Below are 18,469 nucleotides of genomic sequence, written 5' to 3'. Positions count from 1 at the left end.
AGAAATGCATCTCATCTCTGACCAGGACCGGATCTAAAGATGAGGATTCTATCAGCAGATTAATTAACATTCTATCAACTGTACCACTTTCACTAATTATGCCGCGCTAATACAGTGACAGTTGATTACCAAACAGCGAAGCGGGAGTGTGTGTGTGTGTGACAGAAGCGTGAGAAACCAAGAGATGAAAGCGAGCGAATCCGAGAGTTTATTTTGGGAGTTCAAGTTTAATTGAATCAGATGCCCTTTGGTCTAAATGATGACTCAGAACAATAAGCAGAGGAGAGGCAACCCTTCCCATGTCCTTCACCCTAAATACCTCTCTTTTCCTCTTTCCTCCAATGTGAACACCGCCCATCCTCCATCATCCCCTCCTCCAAACCATCCTCCACCCCTCGCAGAGAAATGAAATGGAAGAGATATGGGATTTCTGCCTAAACTGTCTCTTTCTGTCTCTCCAGTTAAAGCTGATTGTATTCACTGAGCACTATGTTTCACATTCTCTCTCGCTTTCTTTCTGTTTCTCTGTTTCTCTCTCTTATTCAGATTCAGCCACAAACATAGACAGATACAGACACGCATAATGTCGTCCTTCAAACTGATGCGCCATCGCAGCATTATCACACATACATTATCTCTGTGTTACACATGGAGAAATTAACATTAGGTTAACTTGCAGCTTCCAATTACCGGTCCTACTCATAAGATTTTTGGTTTGAATCTCTGGTTGGTTGGCTCTCCTAAAGCTGTTCACTGATTTGCTGTAAATCCTCTAGCTGTTTCTTGATTGGTGGCATGTCCTCAGGGCTGCTCTTGGATTTGTTGTAGAGGAGAGGAGCGGCGGAGTTGTGCTTATTTGAAGACACATGAACGGAACGACCTCGGATTCCTCGGTTGGTCCCTCACACAAACACTTTTCCTGTCTCTGTCTATTTCCTATGTCATAGATTGGTCTCTTTATGTTCTATGTTATACATTTGGTTGAGCCTGTAAATATAGGAGTGTGTGTGTGTGCGTCTACCCAAAGAAGGAAACGTTAATTCTAAGTACAGCAACTGTAGTGAACTGCTGCTGTCATGCTGGATTTCAAGATGTGATGTAAGTGGTGTGACGTCACAGTACTCTATAGGGCAGACCCTCGGGCACTGTTAGGGGTGCACTGTTAGGGGGGTACTAACAGTGCCATGAGGGTGCCAAGCCACTGAGTGGGTCTTGGACTCCTGATACATATCACGCTAGACAAACTCTTACGAGTGTTCTATTATACCCAAACGAGCTGAATCCTCTCTCTCTCTCTGTCCCTCTTCTATCCATCTTTTGTTTTATTTATTTTGTATTTCACCTTTATTTAACCAGGTAGGCTAGTTGAAAACAAGTTCTCATTTGCAACTGCGACCTGGCCAAGATAAAGCAAAGCAGTTTGACACATACAACAACACAGAGTTTCACATGGAGTAAACAAAACAAAGTCAATAATACAGTAGAACAAAAGAAAACAAAAAGTCTACATACAGTGAGTGCAAATGAGGTAAGATAAGAGAGTTAAGGCAATAAATGGGCCATGGTGGCGGAGTAATTACAATATAGCAATTCAACATTGGAATGGTAGGATGTGTGGAAGATCAATGTGCAAGTAGAGATACTGGGGTGCAAAGGAGCAAGATAAATACATACAGTATGGGGATGAGGTAGATTGGATGGGCTATTTACAGATTTACAGCTATGTACAGGTGCAGTGATCTGTGAGCTGCTCTGACAGCTGGTGCTTAAAGTGAGGGAGATATGAGTCTCCAGCTTCAGTGATTTTTGCAGTTCGTTCCAGTCATTGGCAGCAGAGAACTGGAAGGAGAGGCAACCAAAGGAAGAATCTTTTGGGGGTGACCAGTGAGATATACCTGCTGGAGTGCGTGCTACGGGTGGGTGCTGCTATGGTGACCAGTGAGCTGAGATAAGGCGGGGTTTTACCTAGCAAAGACTTCAACGAGAGCTTACAGGTCGCAGGGGCTTTGGCGACAAAATGGATGGCACTGTGATAGACTGCATCCAATTTGTTGAGTAGAATATTGGAGGCTATTTTGTAAATGACATCGCCGAAGTCGAGGATCGGTAGGATGGTCAGTTTCACGAGGGTATGTTTGGCAGCATGAGTGAAGGATGCTTTGTTGCGAAATAGGAAGCCGATTCTAGATGTAATTTTTTGGATTGGAGATGTTTAATGTGAGTCTGGAAGGAGAGTTTACAGTCTAACCAGACATCTTACCTCTCTCCATTCAATTCTCTCTTGGTCCCTCTATAAGGTGTTTCTCACTCTTTTCCCCCTCCTTATTCCCTCTCCCATCTATTTTTCTCCCTTTTGAGAATCCAGCTGCCTGTATGTGAGTATTTCTGTGCAAAGTATTTCTATGCAAAGTGTCCCAGATCGACACGGTACATGGAATATCCATCCTGCCACTTTAGAAGGCAGCCGGGGCGCCAAGCTCTGCCCGATTCACTTACACGCGGCTTGGTACATTGTCACGCACGCACACACAGTCTTGTATAACTAACCTTGTGGGGACACACAATTCGGTCCCTTTCAAAATCCTATTTTACCTAACCACTACCCATAACCCAAAAACCTAACCCTAAAACTAACCCTAGCTCCTGCCCTTAAACCTAATTCTGACCTTAACCTTAAACCTCCTAGAAATAACATTTGACCTTTTGGGGATTTCGGGTCTTCTGTTTGTTATATGTATTTCATGGGGATTTCCCACACTGCATGTGCTGTGACTGCTGGCCATGTCATCATGTTCTGAGCTGTCACAGGTTATCACACGGCGTGTGTGTGACGGGAGCAAGCAAGGAGAAGCACAGGGGCTTGCGGTGGAGGGAAAGTTGTGAGAAGTCCCTCCATTTGACGTGTTTTGCTGCAGCAGAAGAAGGCAAGGCAAACGTGGCACATCAGATGGAGCACCAACTGTACACAGTGTGGCTGTGTGTTCTGTGTCACAGTGTGGCTGTGTGTTCTGTGTCACAGTGTGGCTGTGTGTTCTGTGTCACAGTGTGGCTGTGTGTTCTGTGTCACAGTGTGGCTGTGTGTTCTGTGTCACAGTGTGGCTGTGTGTTCTGTGTCACAGTGTGGCTGTGTGTTCTGTGTCACAGTGTGGCTGTGTGTTCTGTGTCACAGTGTGGCTGTGTGTTCTGTGTCACAGTGTGGCTGTGTGTTCTGTGTCACAGTGTGGCTGTGTGTTCTGTGTCACAGTGTGGCTGTGTGTTCTGTGTCACAGTGTGGCTGTGTGTTCTGTGTCACAGTGTGGCTGTGTGTTCTGTGTCACAGTGTGGCTGTGTGTTCTGTGTCACAGTGTGGCTGTGTGTTCTGTGTCACAGTGTGGCTGTGTGTTCTGTGTCACAGTGTGGCTGTGTGTTCTGTGTCACAGTGTGGCTGTGTGTTCTGTGTCACAGTGTGGCTGTGTGTTCTGTGTCACAGTGTGGCTGTGTGTTCTGTGTCACAGTGTGGCTGTGTGTTCTGTGTCACAGTGTGGCTGTGTGTTCTGTGTCACAGTGTGGCTGTGTGTTCTGTGTCACAGTGTGGCTGTGTGTTCTGTGTCACAGTGTGGCTGTGTGTTCTGTGTCACAGTGTGGCTGTGTGTTCTGTGTCACAGTGTGGCTGTGTGTTCTGTGTCACAGTGTGGCTGTGTGTTCTGTGTCACAGTGTGGCTGTGTGTTCTGTGTCACAGTGTGGCTGTGTGTTCTGTGTCACAGTGTGGCTGTGTGTTCTGTGTCACAGTGTGGCTGTGTGTTCTGTGTCACAGTGTGGCTGTGTGTTCTGTGTCACAGTGTGGCTGTGTGTTCTGTGTCACAGTGTGGCTGTGTGTTCTGTGTCACAGTGTGGCTGTGTGTTCTGTGTCACAGTGTGGCTGTGTGTTCTGTGTCACAGTGTGGCTGTGTGTTCTGTGTTGCATCCGCATGAACATGTTCAGGAATCTCTTTCCACCGGAGAAACGCGTCTTAAGACGTCTCCATGCTCAGGCACGGGATGCATCCTGAACAAACCCAAAATGGCAGGGTGAGACGTTTGTGCTGACTCCACCTCGCCAGGATGAGAGAGAATAGAGAGGTGTTCCACCAGCTTCCCCCTGGGGTCCACAATGGGCCCGGCTAGGCTTTTGTTTCTGCCTGTTTTGTTTCACCGCTTTGTCTCACCCTCGTTTCAACACTTTTGTCTGTTCCTTCTGTTCAAAACAGCAGTGAAATCCCTCTGCTGACTGGATGAATGTGTGTTTCTGGATGATGATAATAGTCCTAGGGTGGTTTTGTTTCTCTCATAATCCTATTTTCCTTTTGTATCGTGTGCATTTCATATTTGTGTGTGTGTGGTTTGCGATGTGTATTTGTAGTTATCCACCATGTGTGTTTCAGTGAGGATTCCGTTGTGTGTGTGTGTGGTTTGCGATGTGTATTTGTAGTTATCCACCATGTGTGTTTCAGTGAGGATTCCGCTCTGTGTGTGTGTGGTTTACGATGTGTATTTGTAGTTATCCACCATGTGTGTTTCAGTGAGGATTCCGTTGTGTGTGTGTGTGGCATCTGGTCTGTACTCATGGTGTAATGTGTATAGAAGTGTGTATTACTTTTAAACAGGAAGACGGTATAGAAGCGTCTATCAGTCCTCCCGTGTTTGTGTCCTTTGCTTCCTGGTGCCAGGGCTTCCTCTGACAGTGACTTTGATATGATTGGTCAGTTGGCATACAGGCAATGTCTCGCCTCCGGTGCTTTCAGAGGGACTGAAGCCCCATTCTGAACTCCACCCACCCCTCTCTGCCCCCCTCTGTCCTCCTCCGCGCCCCCACCCCTCTCTGCCCCCCTCTGTCCTCCTCCGCGCCCCCACCCCTCTCTGCCCCCTTTGCCCCCCTCTGTCCTCCTCCGCGTCCCCACCCCTCTCTGCCCCCTTTGCCCCCCTCTGTCCTCCTCCGCGCGCCCACCCCTCTCTGCCCCCTTTGCCCCCCTCTGTCCTCCTCCGCGCGCCCACCCCTCTCTGCCCCCTTTGCCCCCCTCTGTCCTCCTCCGCGCGCCCACCCCCCTCTGCCCCCTTTGCCCCCCTCTGTCCTCCTCCGCGTCCCCACCCCTCTCTGCCCCCTTTGCCCCCCTCTGTCCTCCTCCGCGCCCCCACCCCTCTCTGCCCCCTTTGCCCCCCTCTGTCCTCCTCCGCGCCCCCACCCCTCTCTGCCCCCTTTGCCCCCCTCTGTCCTCCTCTGCGTCCCCACCCCTCTCTGCCCCCTTTGCCCCCCTCTGTCCTCCTCCGCGCGCCCACCCCTCTCTGCCCCCTTTGCCCCCCTCTGTCCTCCTCTGCGTCCCCACCCCTCTCTGCCCCCTTTGCCCCCCTCTGTCCTCCTCTGCGCGCCCACCCCTCTCTGCCCCCTTTGCCCCCCTCTGTCCTCCTCCGTGTCCCCACCCCTCCTTTCACAGAGGGTAGAGAGAGTTGGGAGACAACAGCTAGATCTTTTTTTATCACTGTATTTCCAAGCAGTGGAGGCTGGTGGGAGGAGCTGTAGAAGGACGGGCTCATTGTAATGACTGGAAAGGAATAGATGGAACGGTATCAAGCACGTCAAACATGGAAACCATATGTTTGACTCTGCTCCATTTATTCCCCTCCAGCCATTACAATGAGCCTGTCCTCCTACAGCTCCTCCCACCAGCCTCCACTGATTTCAAGTGACACATATGGCGAAAATCTCAATTGTGTTTGTGTACGTGTGATTGTGTGATATACACTATGTCATTGATATTAATTCAATCATGTGTGATAGGGTTATTGCCAGCGTCAATCAAGATCTGTTATTCTTTGCTTCGGTGGCTTTTGCCTTAAAGATTTTTGAGACCAACAAAAACAAATGTAACATTTTGGTTTCATTCATGTTATTTTGGAGGCTCCAGAGTATCTGTCATGTAAAATGTGTTGGAAATGTGTTTGGGTCCAGCTAAGGAGGCTGTTTGGCTTTCTGTAATAAAATTGTGTTTGTATTATCATGGTCAACAAAAGTCGCTAGAGAGCGAGGAGGCAAGTAAACAATATCAAACAGGGACACACACCCACACACACGCAGGAGAGCAGGTGCAGCAATAGGCCAGAGGCCTAAAGCGTAAGGCACATCATCACGTGTCACACCTTATCTTGGCACAGTCGTGTGTGTGTGTGTGTGTGTAGTTAGTCATGTTGAATCTCTGCTCAGCCAGAGGGTTTTCATGGTTCAAGCAGTGAAACGCTGAACTGATTACAGTGACAGAAGGCCAAACACAGTGACAGCAGGCATGCACGCACGTACCCACTGTGTGTCTGTCTGTGTGTCTGTCTGTGTGCCTGTCTGTGTGTCTGTCTGTGTGTGTTATGACCTATCTGTGTTGAAATGATTCACTATCTGTTTTTCTCATGTTCCTCCAGTCGACCCCCGGACCATAAGTCTGAGGGCTCAGGAGGAATTAAACAACCTCTCTTCCTCCCTCTTTCTCTGCTAATGAAGTGTCTATGCCTTAATGCTCATGTTCACTAATTTGGGTGAAGAACCAATTGGCTTTATCTTCATATCCAACCTTAATACTCCTTTTTTACCCTTCTTCCTCATTTCTCTCCCTCTCCCTCGCTCCCTCTTTCGGGGTATTTGGAATGTCCTGCCAGTGATTCGTGAGGAGCAGAAGGGCATACCTGAAGCAGGGGATAGAGCAAAGTGTATGCACGTGTGTGTGTTGGGTTGAATAATGCTGATTCACGTGCAGAAGAGGAGGATGAAGAGGAGACCCTACCCTTTATAACGGGGCTGATCAGCACTAAGCAGATACACCTTTCTTCATGACAACATTAAAATAGAATATAACTTATAAAAGTGAAATAACTTTCCACAATGTTGGTTTCCCTCACACTGTTGGTTTCCCTCACACTGTTGGTTTCCCTCACACTGTTGGTTTCCCTCACACTGTTGGTTTCCCTCACACTGTTGGTTTCCCTCACACTGTTGGTTTCCCTCACACTGTTGGTTTCCCTCACACTGTTGGTTTCCCTCACACTGTTGGTTTCCCTCACACTGTTGGTTTCCCTCACACTGTTGGTTTCCCTCACACTGTTGGTTTCCCTCACTGTTGGTTTCCCTCACAATGTTGGTTTCCCTCACAATGTTGGTTTCCCTCACAATGTTGGTTTCCCTCACAATGTTGGTTTCCCTCACAGTGTTGGTTTCCCTCACACTGTTGGTTTCCCTCACACTGTTGGTTTCCCTCAGACTGTTGGTTTCCCTCACACTGTTGGTTTCCCCCAGACTGTTGGTTTCCCTCACACTGTTGGTTTCCCTTCACAGTGTTGGTTTCCCTCACAATGTTGGTTTCCCCCAGACTGTTGGTTTCCCTCACACTGTTGGTTTCCCTCACACTGTTGGTTTCCCTTCACAGTGTTGGTTTCCCTCACAATGTTGGTTTCCCTCACAGTGTTGGTTTCCCTCACACTGTTGGTTTCCCTCACACTGTTGGTTTCCCTCACACTGTTGGTTTCCCTCAGACTGTTGGTTTCCCTCACACTGTTGGTTTCCCCCAGACTGTTGGTTTCCCTCACACTGTTGGTTTCCCTCAGACTGTTGGTTTCCCCCAGACTGTTGGTTTCCCTCACACTGTTGGTTTCCCTCAGACTGTTGGTTTCCTTCACAGTGTTGGTTTCCCTCACACTGTTGGTTTCCCTCACACTGTTGGTTTCCCCCAGACTGTTGGTTTCCCTTCACAGTGTTGGTTTCCCCCAGACTGTTGGTTTCCCTCACACTGTTGGTTTCCCTCACACTGTTGGTTTCCCTCACACTGTTGGTTTCCCTCACACTGTTGGTTTCCCTCACACTGTTGGTTTCCCTCACACTGTTGGTTTCCCTCAGACTGTTGGTTTCCCTCACAGTGTTGGTTTCTCTCACAGTGTTGGTTTCCCTCACAATGTTGGTTTCCCTCACACTGTTGGTTTCCCTCACACTGTTGGTTTCCCTCACACTGTTGGTTTCCCTCACACTGTTGGTTTCCCTCAGACTGTTGGTTTCCCTCACTGTTGGTTTCCCTCACAGTGTTGGTTTCCCTCACAATGTTGGTTTCCCTCACAGTGTTGGTTTCCCTCACACTGTTGGTTTCGCTCTCAGTGTCGGTTTCCCTCACAATGTCGGTTTCCCTCACACTGTCGGTTTCCCTCACACTGTCGGTTTCCCTCACACTGTCGGTTTCCCTCACACTGTCGGTTTCCCTCACACTGTCGGTTTCCCTCACACTGTTGGTTTCCCTCACACTGTGTGTTTCCCTCACACTGTTGGTTTCCCTCACACTGTTGGTTTCCCTCACACTGTTGGTTTCCCTCACACTGTTGGTTTCCCTCACAATGTTGGTTTCCCTCACAATGTTGGTTTCCCTCACACTGTTGGTTTCCCTCACACTGTTGGTTTCCCTCACACTGTTGGTTTCCCTCACACTGTTGGTTTCCCTCACACTGTTGGTTTCCCTCACAGTGTTGGTTTCCCTCACAGTGTTGGTTTCCCTTCACAGTGTTGGTTTCCCCTCAGTGTTGGTTTCCCCACAGTGTTGGTTTCCCCTCAGTGTTGGTTTCCCTCACAATGTTGGTTTCCCTCACAGTGTTGGTTTCCCTTCACAGTGTTGGTTTCCCCTCACAGTGTTGGTTTCCCCTCAGTGTTGGTTTCCCCTCAGTGTTGGTTTCCCCTCAGTGTTGGTTTCCCCTCAGTGTTGGTTTCCCCCCAGTGTTGGTTTCCCCCCAGTGTTGGTTTCCCCCCAGTGTTGGTTTCCCTCAGTGTTGGTTTCCCCTCAGCGTTGGTTTCCCTCAGTGTTGGTTTCCCTCAGTGTTGGTTTCCCCTCAGTGTTGGTTTCCCCCCAGTGTTGGTTTCCCCCCAGTGTTGGTTTCCCCCCAGTGTTGGTTTCCCCCCAGTGTTGGTTTCCCCCCAGTGTTGGTTTCCCCCCAGTGTTGGTTTCCCTCAGTGTTGGTTTCCCCACAGCGTTGGTTTCCCCACAGCGTTGGTTTCCCCACAGCGTTGGTTTCCCCACAGCGTTGGTTTCCCCACAGCGTTGGTTTCCCCACAGCGTTGGTTTCCCTCAGCGTTGGTTTCCCTCAGCGTTGGTTTCCCTCAGCGTTGGTTTCCCTCACAGTGTTGGTTCCCCTCATAATATTTACCTTTTTTATTGATCCCCAAGAAAATATATATATATTTTAAATGGACCTTGTAGACTGTCTGGAGCTCATCAACTTGACCTGAGGAGTGTAGGGGGATTCTGAAATAACACAGTCCAAAATCTAGAATTGTATATGGTAAACTGTTAAATGATAGATACACTCACAGTCTATGCACTAGCCAGTAGGATGGCTGCTGTAAGTGGGTTTATAGGATATTTAATGGAGGCAATTCTTGAGGAACAGATTAATGAATAAATAATATTGGGAGAGAGCTGGACTGCATCACTAACAGTGAGGATACAGCATGTGATATCTCTCTCTCTCTCTCTACCCATCTCCCCCATTCTCCCTCTAAACCTGTATCTGTTGAACTGTCCCACCCTCTCTCCTCTCCTGAGAATCCTCTTATCTTTGTCTCCTCTGCTTTCTCTCTGTCTCGTTGCTAATGTTATCGGAGTAGGCTTTGCTTCAAGTGTTAATGTGTTTATATCATGTGCTCTGCCTGCACTCCTCTCTCTATGATCTATGGTTGTTTTCAACATATTGATATGCATTTGTTTTCCTTGTTGGGGAACGGGCATTGATATAGTCAGTGGGACCAATAATAATCTGAGGTTCAAAACCTTGAGCTTTACTCAAGCCCTGCAGGGCAATCTCAGACTCCACTGAGCCAGAAAGACAGAATTTGAACTTCAAGGTTAAATACTTCTATGAACTTATCAACCTTCGTTGACATGTTTAAATTAAACTGATTTATCCTCCCTCCCAAGTGTTCCAGTGTTTAAAGGACCAACTTTATTTTGTTAGTCATTTAAAAGTTATGACTGCATGTTATAAACAGGTTAAGGAATGGCCTAAAGTAGATAGTTAATGATCTTAATTTGAATTAAAAGCTTCCAGGGTCTCCCAGTAGAGGGGTAGAGGAAATGACACCATGAAATAACAGGATAGTTCATCAGAACACATGCCTGGTGGCACACAGACAAAAAACAGAGTGACTAATAAGACTTGGAAAGGGTCCTCGATGTTCATCTTAAGGCCCTAATTCTGTGTGTGTGTTTCTGTGTCTACTCTGTGTGTGTGTTTGTGTGTGAGGAGGCAGAGAGGGAGATGTTCTTGGTAGATTCAGTAGGGTGTATTATTTACAAGGGAAATACCTGGTAAATAATACCTTAATTGAGCTAAGAAACCTCTTTTACGAGGGTGACCTGGCCAAGAGGTCAGCAGGAAGTAGTCGGTGTGTTTATACATAGGACACAATGCAATACTTTAAAAACAATCACAAGCATTGCCCTCTACCAGAGCTTTAAACTCAACAAACGATACCCTCTCCTCCAGTTCTAAACTGTTTTGCAGCTCGTTCTAAGACAACGTAGAATTATAGGGAAATTACATTTTTCCCATTTCTGTCCTGTCCTTCGGAACCGTGAACGATAATAGCAGTCGAGTAGGTTTGTGATGACATGGTAAGTGAGGATCACAGATACGAGGGAAATAGTACAAGAAATGCTTTGTCCACAAAGATGTACCAATGCTTCAGCCTTCTGGTAGGAAGAAAAGGCCACTTCACCATGTCGTATAGATTACAGGGACGGGGGAGTGGTCTTGCATTGGTTCTAAATCTAAGCGCCTGTGATACAGTGTCCAGCATCTTAAGGATGCTGGCTGAACAACAAGCTCTCACAGACTCAAGTCAGAGTTAGACGGTCCTCCATGTTTCTCAAACTTCAAATTTCAAAGTTGCTCCAAACATGTTTATGGTTAAGTTTAGGCATTAACTCTGAATTTTTAAGGTTAGGGTTAAGTTTAGACATTAACTCTGAATTCTTAAGGTTAGGCATTAACTCTCAGTGTTTAAGGTAAGGGTTTGGGATAGGCTTAAAACAAAAATATGCAACCTTTTGAACCAGAGACAGATGCTTACAGCCATCGCCATCCACAACACCCTATCAAAACCGAAACCTACTTGAAGGTAACAGCGCTCACTGTTGACCCTAGTGGCCGGTTTCCACACCATCTCCCAACGTCCGCAGACTTGTATCATGGGTGACCTGGCTGGGCTGAGTCATAGGACGCAGCGTTGTGTGTCTTTTTGTCCTGTCGGCATCGATTCGCTATTATCGGTCAGTTTGACGCCGGCCACTGTAAACCGGCATCTGTGGACGCCAGTGGCCTGTACTGGTCATAGTCTGTTAGAGAGATAAAAACAAAAACAGCAAGAACGATGACGGAAAAATAGAAAAGGAGAATGTGAGGAAAGAGAAAGCAGAAGTCTCAGAGGAGAACAAAAAAATCATGACCATCTGTGTGCTCGTTTGAGAGGGTCTGTAAGGACGGTGCACAGTTTGTGTGTGTGTGTGTGTGTGTCTATCTGCGAGTTGTTGATGCATTAGAACGTGTGTTTGAGAAAATGTGTGTGTGTGTGTTTGCTTGAGATGGTGTTTAGGGACAAGGTTTGTGTGTGTGTGTGTGTGTGTGTGTCTGTGTCTGTGTCTGTGTCTGTGTCTGTGTCTGTGTCTGTGTGTGTGTGTGTGTGTGTGTGTGTGTGTGTGTGTGTGTGTGTGTGTGTGTGTGTGTGTGTGTGTGTGTGTGTGTGTGTGTGGACACAGTGTTGGCGCTGGGTCATGGCGCAGTCTGAGTCAGGTGTGTACTGCCTGGCTAGGGTTGAACACAGTACGAATCATGGTGACATAACCTTGTTCAGGACACACCTCCTCCCTACAGGAATCAACAACAGACAACACAATCATCCCTTTAAGACTCAGGCCCAGTGTTCCCTGTAGGAATACAGTAACGAAGCACACAGTACACACTAACCCCCCACAAACTTCAGAATGTTTCCTTTCAAATGATACCAAGAATATACATATCCTTGCTTCTGGAGCTGAGCTACAGGCAGTTAGATTAGGGTATGTCTTCAGGCGGAAATTGAGAACAAGGGTTGCAGCCATAAAAGGTTAAGAACATGTAGCAGTTAGAAGTTCCCTGTAGGCAATCAACTCCGCTTAACCGTTCTTATACTCCTCACTGCATCTCGTATCAAAGGTTTGGCTGGACTTCGCTAAAGACCCATAGATCTCTACATTACTTCCTTTTGGTTTACAAGGCCCTATAAACCTCCGTCTTATCTAACTTTGCTGTTGAAGTACAGACACCTGAGTTGCCTAACTCGTTCACAGGATTGGTTAACTCTCTCCACTGAGCTAGGTACATCTGCTTTTAGTTTTAATGCACCGTATTGCTGGAACAAAATCCCCAATACATTTCATCTTGATGTTCTAGTGCCGTTCAGGCAATTTAAAGTAGTGATTGGGGACTTATTTGTGGAGGAATGTCACTTTTTAACTAGGTGATTTGTGATGTTCTATTTGTGCTTCCCATGACTGTGTTTTTGTATTTGAATGTACACATAGATACATACAGTACCCGTCAAAAGTTTGGAAACAGCTCATTCAAGGGTTTTTCTTTATTTTGACTATTTTCTACATTGTAGAATAATATATAATAATATTTTTAATAAACCCTGTTTGATTGTCTTGTAAAACGTGTGCCATTCTATTGCTTACGAGTTTATTATTTTATTGTCGTAATTTATAAAATGTATGGGTCTGTAATCAGCAGGGGACTCTCCAGATTTTCCTGGTATTTCTATAACTGAGATAAGTTTCATCCATGGAACTGAGAAGCACTGAATTGAGTGAAATGTGTTGTCGTTTGGGTATATATGGGCACTACTCTTCCCAATATGTTAAATAGAATTCTGAGTTGAAGCCATCCATTCCTAGTGCTTTTCTCCGTGACAATGTTTTAACTGTCTTTATTTTGGGGTAATCTACAGTACCAGTCAAAAGTTTGGACACACCTACTTATTCAAAGGTTTTTCTTTATTTTTACAATTTTCTACATTGTAGAATAATAGTGAAAACATCAAAACTATGAAATAACACATATGGAATCATGTAGTCACCAAAAAAGTGTTAAACAAATCAAAATATATTTGAGATTTGAGATTCTTCAAAGTAGCCACCCTTTGCCTTGATGACAGCGTTGCACACTCTTGGCATTCTCTCAACCAGGTAGTCAAGTGTGCCTTGTTAATTTGTGGAATTTCTTTCCTACTTAATGCATTTGAGCCAATCAGTTGTGTTGTGACATGGTATACAGAAGATAGCCCTATTTGATAAAAGACCAAGTCCATATTATGTCAAGAACAGCTCAAATAAGCAAAGAGAAACGACAGTCCATCATTACTTTACGACATGAAGGTCAGTCGATTTGGAAAATTTCAAGAACTTTGAAAGTTTCTTCAAGTGCGGTCGCAAAAACCAAGGGCTATGATGAAACTGGCTCTCATGAGAATCACCACAGGAATGGAAGACCCAGAGTTACCTCTGCTGCAGAGGATAAGTTCATTAGAGTTACCAGCCTCAGAAATCTCAGCCCAAATAAATGCATCACAGAGTTCACGTAACAGACACATCTCAACGTCAACTGTTCTGAAGAGACCATGTGAATCAGGCCTTCATGGTCGAATTACTGCAAAGAAACCCCTACTAAAGGACACCAATAAGAAGAGACTTGCTTAGGCCAAGAAACATTAGCAATGGACATTAGACCGGTGGAAATCTGTCCTTTGGTCTGATGAGTCCAAATTTGAGATATTGGGTTTCAACCATAACCAGTATGTGTCGGTTGGCATGACCTAAAAAGAGAAAGTGGAGCAAAACCTGCAACCCCACCCACCATCCAGATTCAGACATTTTTATCTATCGTCGCAGCAGGGATGGCTCTGACTCATCCACACTAGTCTGTTGCCAGTGGTGAACAACCTGTCAGAAACACAGAGTGGGATCTCTTAAGCCCCATCTCTACCACAGCCATCCCCTCCCTGCTCCTCCCTTCACCATCTCTCTCCTCAAATTCCACTACTATTTGGTATTTGGTATTTTATTAGGATCCCAATTAGCTGTTGCGAAAGCAGCAGCTACTGTTCCTGGGGTACACACAAAACATAAAACTTAATACAGAACATTAATAGACAAGAACAGAACTACATACATGGCACACATAGCCTACATATAAATACATACACACAAAATATCTAGTTCAAATAGGGGAGAGGCTAGTAAAAATTCCCTGTCTTAGGTCAGTGAGGATCACCACTTTATTTTAAGAATGTTAAATGTCAGAATAATAGTAGAGATAATTACTTATTTCAGCTTGAATTTTTTTCATCACACTCCCAGTGGGTCAGAAGTTTACATACACTCAATTAGTATTTGGTAGCATTGCCTTTAAATTGTTTAACTTGGGTCAAACGTTTTGGGTAGCCTTCCACAAGCTTGCCACAATAAGTTGGGAGAATTCTGACCCATTCCTCCTGACAGAGCTGGTGTAACTCAGTCACACTTTTTCAGTTCTGCCCACACATTTTCTATAGGATTGAGGTTAGGGCTTTGTGATGGCCACTACAATACCTTGACTTTGTTGTCCTTAAGCCATTTTGCCACAACTTTGGAAGTATGCTTGGTGTCAATGTCCATTTGGAAGACCCATTTGCGACCAAGCTTTAACTTCCTGACTGATGTCTTGAGATGTTGCTTCAATATATCCACCTAATTTCCTTCCTCATGATGCCATCTATTTTGTGAAGTGCACCAGTCCCTCCTGCAGCAAAGCACACCCACAACATGATACTGCCACCCCCGTGATCCACTGTTGGGATGGTGTTCTTCAGCTTGCAAGCCTCCCCCTTTTTCCTCCAAACATAATGATGGTCATTATGGCCAAACAGTTCTATTTTTGTTTCATCAGACCAGAGGATATTTCTCCAAAAAGTATGATCTTTGTCCCCATGTGCAGTTGCAAACCGTAGTCTGGCTTTTTATGGCGGTTTTGGAGCAGTGGCTTCTTCCTTGCTGAGCGCCCTTTCAGGTTATGTCGATATAGGACTCGTTTGACTGTGGATATAGATACTTTTGTACCTGTTTCCTCCAGCATCTTCACAATTTCCTTTGCTGTTGTTCTGGGATTGATTTGCACTTTTCGCACCAAAGTACGTTCATCTCCAGGAGACAGAACGTGTCTCCCTCCTGAGCGGTATGACGGCTGCGTGGTCCCATGGTGTTATACTTGCGCACTATTGTTTGTACAGATGAACGTGGTTCCTTCAGGTGTTTGGAAATTGCTCCCAAGGATGAACCAGACTTGTGGAGGTTGACAATTTGTTCTTTGAGGTCTTGGCTGATGTCTTTTGATTTTCCTATGATGTCAAGCAAAGATGCACTGAGTTTGAAGGTAGGCCTTGAAATACATCCACAGGTACACCTCCTATTGACTCAAAGGATGTCTATTATACCTATCAGACATAATGTTCTGGAATTTTCCAAGCTGTTTAATGTTTCTATGCTATACAGGGCTGGACAGTGAGGGCATGACTATATCATATTCTTTGCTGGCATGTGTAAGCCTGTCATGGTGGGTATATGTTAGTGCATGTATGACTATCAAGATCACAGCGTAGTTCGATTGAATACTGCAGGGTACTATTACATATGACATGAAGAGACTCTTGGTCACACAGACAACACTGGATCCCACTGAGACAGCTCTGACCAGAGACAGAGTAGACATGCTTATTACAGAGAGAAGGGGAGATGAGGAGGAAGGGAGAGACGAAGAGAGAAGAGGGGAGAGAGAAAGGAGAAGAAGGGGGTGGAAAAGAGGGAGAAGATGGAGAGGGGGACATATGCGGAGGAGAGAGGGGGACATATGCAGAGGAGGGAGGAGAGGGGGGAGATATGCAGTGGAGAGAGGAGAGATGGTGATACATGCAGAGGAGAGAGGAGAGAGGGTGATACATGCAGAGGAGAGAGGAGAGAGGGTGATACATGCAGAGGAGAGAGGAGAGAGGGTGATACATGCAGTGGAGAGAGGAGAGATGGTGATACATGCAGAGGAGAGAGGAGAGAGGGTGATACATGCAGAGGAGAGAGAAGAGAGGGTGATACATGCAGAGGAGAGAGGGTGATACATGCAGAGGAGAGAGGAGAGAGGGTGATACATGCAGAGGAGAGAGGAGAGAGGGTGATACATGCAGAGGAGAGAGGAGAGAGGGTGATACATGCAGAGGAGAGAGGAGAGAGGGTGATACATGCAGAGGAGAGAGGAGAGAGGGTGATACATGCAGAGGAGAGAGGAGAGAGGGTGATACATGCAGAGGAGAGAGGAGAGAGGGTGATACATGCAGAGGAGAGAAGGGGAAGGGAGGGGGAGAAAATACATGTAGGGGAGAGAAGGAGAAGAAGAGTATAGTAGTTGTCAGGGGAGGGGGACTGAGCGTATGAGGTCCTGTCCAGAGACTGAACCATCAGGGTGAGTCGTAGTCATCAGAGTAGGACAGTGTCTGGTTGTGACACACCACCAGCCTGGAATTAGGGAACGCCCTGTCCCTGCCTGTCATATGGGAACACAAATGTCCCACAGTTATATGAATTTATTATATTACGCAGACACCAACTGAATTTCAATGGGAATTGCCTCCTACACAACGGCATGGTCGATGAGCACTTGAAGGTAAAGAAACAGGACTCAAACCTACAAGCAAGCCAACAGTGTGACAAATGAATGGGTAGAGAAGCGTGGGTTAAAATGGGAATGGAGTCAGAGGAGAAGAGAGGAGAGAGGTGTGAGTCAGGGGGAGAGGAGAATGGCAAGAGACAGGAAGGTAGATACTGCTATGGGTAGGTTGGTGGGGAATGTGTCGTCGTGGCTGAAGAGAGAGTTTGGCGCTGGTGTTGAACTACTAGTAGAAGCTGTGTGGATAAGTGGTCATTATATTGCCATTGCCACACGTCATGGCTGATCCCGTGAGGAGGACAAAGTGATAGGGATTTAGAGTGTTTTGTTTGTTTGCTTGTAGTTGGGGGCTGCTCATCTCAGGGACCTGGTCTCAGTGTCCAGTGGCACAGCTGTCAGTGAGCTCTAGGTAGCTCTTATTAGATATATGCTGTTTCCACTTTCCCTCCACCCTCGGCCTTCCACCTCCCCCACCTGCAATACCCCACACGCAGACACACTCACACACACACATGCGCGCACACACACACGCACACTGTGACACACACACAGGGCAGGGAATGTTAGGTGGACCAATGTTTAAATCTCGTGCAGATTGTGCAAATGTATTTTTTGTTTGTTTGTTTGCTTGTAGTTGGGGGATGCTCCTCTCAGGGACCTGGTCTCAGTGTCCTGTGGCACAGCCTTCAGTGATCTCTAAGTAGTTCTGATTAGATTTCATGCATTTTCCACTCTCTCTCCACCCTCCATCCTCAGCCCTCCACCTCCCTCCCTCCATCCACCCACCACATGACAGCTTTTAGGAGCAGGCCTAATGGTCATTATTTTTTTCTTCAGTGAGTTGGGGTGACCGGGAGTGAAGGGGGGCAAATATAATGATAAATGTTCATTTGATGTGCCTCTGCTATGGCATGCTCACTTCGCTTTGTGCTGGGATATACTGCTTCAAAGTAAATATATACTGTTGTCCTGTGAATGTGTGTGTTGTGTGGGTTTAGGGTTGGAGTTGACGAGAGGAGTGTGAAGCTTCTCTCAATTCCTCGCTAGCTATTCATCTTCCTCCTCCCTTCTGTCCACTCTACAGAAATATCACTGGGAAGTTAGCACGGGTCTCGGCTAAACCGTGTTTAATTAAGTTCACGCAGAGTTAATTGCATAATCTCACTCCACAGTTATTACCTCGTCCCTTACCAGCTGAGGCCGCAGTGCGAGGCTGGAGTTGTGTTACTTCTCGGGTAATGAAATGAAACGCTTCGCATGGTTTCAGCACTGACATATCTCACTCTTCACCGTACAGCATACTCAGTCAGTCATGAGGCGTTCAGCCATCACTACACTCATAATTGGCTTGAGTGAAGTGGGCCCGACACTTTTTGAGTATAATTATTAAGTGTGGTATGTCCAATGTGTATGTGTCACTGTATGCTTTGCAGCGTGGTTAGGGCACATTCGCTTGTGTGATATACTACAATGCAGACCTTGTCCACAGTGGCAGTTGACCTTTCAACCAGAGTGGCGGTCGACATTTCGACCAGAGTGAGTCAACTTTTCAAACAGCACTCTAAATGGCCCTTGGAATATCCACTTTTTTTTTTAGATAACCCTTCATGAATGTATCTGATATTTCTGTGATGGGTTGATGATTCTTCCGCACCCAAAGCCCTGCCCCTTGACGCACTCCGCCTAGCCAGCGCCTCTCTTCGGGCTAGCGGAAAG

Source organism: Salvelinus fontinalis, chromosome 29 (genome assembly GCF_029448725.1).
Source record: "Salvelinus fontinalis isolate EN_2023a chromosome 29, ASM2944872v1, whole genome shotgun sequence".
NCBI lineage: Eukaryota > Metazoa > Chordata > Actinopteri > Salmoniformes > Salmonidae > Salvelinus > Salvelinus fontinalis.
Note: the sequence above shows the minus strand (reverse complement) of the source record.